This window comes from Ursus arctos, unplaced genomic scaffold, assembly GCF_023065955.2.
Source record: "Ursus arctos isolate Adak ecotype North America unplaced genomic scaffold, UrsArc2.0 scaffold_9, whole genome shotgun sequence".
NCBI classification, from domain to species: domain Eukaryota; kingdom Metazoa; phylum Chordata; class Mammalia; order Carnivora; family Ursidae; genus Ursus; species Ursus arctos.
This window is the reverse complement of record NW_026623111.1, coordinates 53,279,178-53,285,524: the sequence shown is the minus strand read 5'-3', so window position 1 is coordinate 53,285,524 and position 6,347 is coordinate 53,279,178.

Sequence of the window (6,347 nt, the reverse complement as noted above, 5' to 3'; positions counted from 1 at the left end):
ATGCCAACATCCTGTTCACTCTCATCAACTCATGTTTCGAACCACACAGTAGCACTCCTGCTAGAATTCCGGTTTCAGAAGTACCTGATATCCTTTAAAATCATTTAAAAAACTGCCACCAAATTAATTTTCCTAAAATAATGCTTTTATCATTATTTTTCCTATTCAACAACCACCTGTATAATTTTCAAACAACAACAAAAAAAGAATAATCTCATTCTATTTTTCTCTTACCAAAACAATACTGTAAGGATAGTAATAGCAAATATCTGGCAATGATGAGATTACTCCCATATTAATGGCCCCTCACTAATTAATTCAAAGACTGTTTTCCAAGAAGCCAAAATGTGTCTTAAAAAATTGTTTCTCATCACGGCATTTGAAGCAAGTACTAGCACTTGTTCAGAGTAGGCGCCACTATTGATAAAAGGAAAAGAGCCACAGAAACTCCCAAAGGGAAAACATTTTAATCATGGGTTTTCCTTTCATGAAATGCTTAAACTTTAGAAAACCAAGCAAATAAGATTTTAGTTTCTCACCTGTAAAATAATGTAATTGGTTTGTGGTTCCTCCATATTCTAAAACTCTGTGGCTATACTTGCCTCCTGCTTCCATTATCAAACTGTTTTCATCAGTGCTTGAATGTTCTTTGTATTTCTTGTACCAGTGCTTGTGTTCACATCAGGCCTTTTTCCTTCCAACCTCATTCCCACAAACACCCAGAATGTCATATTTCCACATCCCTAGATTAAAAGCCCAATTCTAATTTCACTTCAATGAAGAGTTCTCTTACCATCTTCTCACAAAGAAACTTCTCCTTCCATCCGAGTCTTCTGGTATTTGTCCCCTGGATAGTTTATCTGACAGTTACTAACTAAAGCGGCATTACCCTAAAGCACCATTATTTCTCTGAAGCTACATACCTATCAACAAATTAAGCTATGTTCATTGAAGATAAAGACTGGCTTTTACCTTTTCATACTTCCACAATGCTTGGTGCAAGCTTTGTAGGTACTTGGCTCGCTCCATACTCTGAATGACGACATTTAGAGTCACTTGAACTCATCTAATAAAGTTTATTTGTAAACCTCTTTTTTTTTTTTTACAAATTCACAATCTATTTCAATATGCATTAAATGACACAAATTAAATAAACATAGCATATATATATTGCACTAATAGATCAAGGCACTTTTCTATGCTGGATTAAATTATAGTCTCAGACTCCTTCTTAACACAACACTATATTGATATATTAATTCATTTGATGTTGGCATATGTGATCTTCAGTTTTATATGTCAACTTGTTTGGGCTATGCCACCCAACTATTTGACCGAATTTGAATATAGGTGTTGCTGTATAGGCATTTTGTAGATATGGTTAATATCTACCATTAGTTGACTTTATATAAAGGAATTTATCATTGATAATCTGTGTGGGCTTGATCCAATCAACTGAAAGGCTTTAAGAGTAGAACTGAGATATCCCTGAGGAGGAAGAAATTCAGAAATTCCATTTAAGGAATGCAATATCACTTCCTGCGTTAGACTTTCCAGGCTGAGCGTCTGCCTTACAGATTTCAGACTTGCCTAACTAGGCCCTACAATCATACAGACCAACTCTTTGCAATAGATCTCTTGATACAGACATATATATGTATGTGCATATATGTATATACACACATATGTGTATAAAACACACACATATATACATGTATGTATGTCGTGAGTGTATATATATCTCCATTGGTTCTGATTTATGTGACAAAAATCAAATATCAAAAATCATCAAAAGAATAAAAAATGTTAACATTTTATTGGATGACAACTCTATTAGGTCTTCCTTTTTTTTTAAGTATTGAAAGCAAAGAATTGAAGTCCACCTGATGTTGAAAGAACTTTCTTCCCAGTAATTACAATAATACGTTGTCTTAATGTCTAAGAGGGATGAAAGATCTCTATGCTGAAAACCATAATATATTGATGAAAGAAAGTCAAAGAGGACACAAATAAATAGGAAGGCATCCTATGTTCCTGGATTTCAAGAATTAATATTGTTAAAATGTAAATACTACCAAAAGCCGTCTATAGATTCAATGCAATCCCTATCAAGATTCCAATGGTATTTTTTACAGAAGTAGAAAAAAACACAAGATTTATATGGAATGACAAAAAAATCCCAAGTAGCCAAAGCAACCTTGAGAAAGAACAAAGCAGGAGATATCACTCTTCTTAATTTCAAACTATACCACAAAGCTATAGTCATCAAAACAGTATGATACTGGCATAAAAACAGACAAATAGACCAACGGAACAGAATTGCAAGCCCAGAAATAAACCGAAGCATATATGGTCAACTAATATTTGACAAAGAAGCCAAGTATATTCACTGGAGAAAAGGTAGTCTTTTCAACAAGTGGTCTGGAATAAATAGAGAAAGACAAATACTATATGATCTCACTTATCTGAGGAATCTAAGGAAAAAGCAAACAAACAAACCCCTAGCGAAAGAGATGAGACTCGTGGTTACCAGAGGCAGAGAATGGTGGCAGAGGGAATTATAGGAAGGTGCTCAAAGTACAAACTCCAGTTATAAGATAACTAAGAACTAGAGATGTAATGTGCAACATGATGACTATAGCTAACACTGCTTATGATAAATAGGAAAGTTGTTAGGAAAGTATATCCTAAGAATTCTCATTAAAGGATAATTTTTTCCCTTTCTTCTTTTTATTTTCCTTTCTTCTTTTCTTTCCAATGTATGTATATGAGAATATGGATCTTATCTGGACCCATTGGACTCATTTACATTATATTTAAATCAAACCTACATGCTGTATGCCTTAAATTTATGCAGGGATGTGTGTCCATTATTGCTTAATAAAACTGGAAGAAGATAAAGTGAGAAAACTGCAACTTTAAATTAGGATTCAATCTAAGTCTTTTTTACTCCAAAATGTCATTCTTAACAATTCTGACAATATATAGAATTATATATAAATAATCTCCTTCAGATATTAGATGTTAGATTAACTCTCAAAATACTATCATAAACATATTCAAGTAAAGATGCCCACACTGACAATGTAAACGTTCCAAGCTCTGTCCACACTCAGAGACATACTGTTGCAAGGACACTGCCTGCAAACCTGTGAAAGATTAGGTTTGTAAATGCCTTTCTCTTATAAACTATGGTATAATTGGTATTTGTTTATCATTTTTAAAAGGATGGCACAGTTCAAGCTCATCTAAATTAATGTATGTTTTGAGTGTTGATTTAAAAACTCACTAATTGGAAAGGGATGTTTCTGGTACAATGCATAGAGTCCAAATACATGACTAATAAGATAGTTTTTGTAATACAGCCTATTCATAAGATGAGGACTGACTGTACTCTGTCCTGTTCTCTCCTATTCAGGGAGGAAGAGAACAAGCTGTCATAAATCTTGTTGAGAAACTTCTCATGCAAATTTGAATAGGGGAGGAAAAGGAAAAGAAAGGCAAAATTCTTCCTTGTAAATTGTATCCCCTATATCTCCTCTCTTCCTCTAGTCCTATTAACAGGAGTGCCAAAATTCTTGAGCATATTGAAAGCGTTTGTAAAGAAAGTAAAATTCTTGTGGTTCTCCTTAGAGATTCTAGGGTAGCCTGGACAGTGACCTCAGATTGTGCATTTTATATAAACACCAAAGGTAATTCAATGACTCTATCACCTATTGCTACTTCCAAGTGATGAAGATGAGCTATTCTTGTTTTCCAAGTAACTACCAGATGGATAGATGATAGATAGGTAGATAGGATAATAAATAGATGATAGATGATAGATAGATAGATAGATGATAGATAGATGATAGATAATAGATAATATAGATAGATAATAGATTAGATAGATAATAGGTAGATAGATGATAGATAGATAATAGGTGATAGATACAGATAGATGATAGAGACAGATGATAGATGATAGATAGAAATACAAGATGATGATAGATGATGATAGATAGATATAGATAGATAGATAGATAGATAGATGATAGATAGATAGATAGATAGATAGATAGATAGATAGATAGATGTAACAGCTATCAAGACACTCTTTTATACTGACTGGATTCATATTTGGAAATGCAACAATTAAGTAAATAAAACTTTAAAATGGTGATTTAATATAGTTTGAAAGGGAGAAGTTTAGTGAATTATACAGCTCTACCATGCACTTTTAGCCAGATGTGTACTATGTTTCAAAATAAAAGAAATTAGTAACTTTTCCAGCACAGTTTACTCAACGTGTGACCTATACACTAGCTTAAACAATTGGTGCAAATTCCATTTCATTAACATTTTTGCTTATTTCTTGCATATTATTCCTTCCGTTGGATAAAAGCTGAATTTCTAAATAGATTGGTATGTGTGAAAACTCTACTCTCACATTTTTTTTTTGCCTGAATTGTTCTTATTAATATATTTTGAGGTCTTATGCTTGAAGCACACTGGGCTTCTAACAACAAAGCCAAAACACAAGGAAAGTAAGCCAGAAAAAGGCAGGAATACATATCAAAGTCAATAGATGTAAGTAAAATTCAATGCAGCCTACTGGTAAGGGCATAATGTTCAGTGTTAAAGTTCTAGGACAATATGTGAATCTTCAATTGCCAACACAGTTTTACATTTTGTGAAGCATAACATACACTCAGAAGAGTGTACAAAATTTAAGGATTCTGATAAATGTGCCCAAGTAAACACATCTGGGTAACCAGATCCACATCTCAAGAAACAGAACAATATCAGAGTATCAGAGCCTTCCCCTCCGTTATACTCCTTTGCAGTCAGTATTCCCCACAATGAAAACTGCAATCCTGATTTCCAACACTATAGGTTAGGTTTGCTTTTCTTTGAAATTTATGTTATTGGAATTATACAGATGGATTCTTTGGTTTTCTGACATTTTCCCCTCAATACTCTAATTGCGTGATTTATCCATGTTGCTTCTACTATTAGATTTTTGTTCATTTTTGTTACTATACGTATTTTATTGTGGGAATATACAAATATTTATTTGCTGTTGATGGGCATTGAAAGAGTTTCCAGTTTGTTTTTTTATGCATACTATTGCTATGAATATTCTTGTTCATATTTTTGGTATACATATTTTTGGTGCATTTTCCTTGAGTTCAACCTAAGGGTTAAACTACTATATACGATATGTGTAGGTTTAAGATATACCACAAGAAGAGTTCTAAGTATACCTACCAATTCCCAGGCTTATCTATTATGTTACTTAAAATAATTTCATTCAGACAGAATGTAGGCCAACCATGGCTAAAAATTAAGGTCTTCAGAAGTTCAGATGCATACATTTTTAGCTCTGAAATACTATGTAAGAAAATAACTAAAATATGTAAACACAGATTCACATGATCATGCACATGACAAGTTATGAATATGTTTTTATCTGCCAAAGATATGTGGAAATAATTATTTCCTTAACTGATCTAACAGAGAATATATTGAGAGGATTCGAGGCCTTAATTTATTTTCTTAAGTAACATTGCACAGTGAAAACATGACTTCTATTCCAAAGAAAACTTGGAGACTGCATACAGAAGAGGAAAACAACTTATGTACTAAGCAAACTTCTAACTACCTCACCCACAGTGAATTCATGACTCTCTTTTCTCACTTACTATTTCTTTCTTTTGTGATAATACTTCATAATTAGTCTCAGGGCTCAGAATTAGAGGAAAGTCTGAAGATGTAGAAATATCGTCTTCAAAGTAAATAATTCTTCTTCAAAGAAATCTAATAAAAGATTTTTAAAATTGTCACCATACCTTGTTATCTGTCTCTAACAACTGGCTACAGACTGTGTCCAACATTCTCTCACTTTATCATTTTTGTTACTATTACTTGCAATTTCTCAAATTGCTATTTTGGACCCAGTTTGTCTGTGCCCCTTTTAATTGATAATTAATCTCATGGGCTCACAAGAATAACAACAAAAAAATAATTTGAGGAATGTCATATAGTTCTTACACTTTATGCCTCAGGTCTATGGGAACTCTTTTACCACATGGTCCCTGAAGACCTATTTGACCCTTTATTTTATTCCAATAGATCTCATTCACCATAGCTTTTTCTTCAGATACTTTTCTTCATAAAATCTATTTTTCTTTAACTATGCAATTAGAATTAGATTATAGGTTCAAAAAGTATCCTTCCAAGGATTTAGCAGTACTAGGAACCAAGAAATATGTGAACTGCCAAACTCCTCCCAACTGTGTGATTCCCAGGAGACAATGGTGCTTCTCATGCTTTCCAGCTAAGCACCAGGAAACACCCTGTCAGAT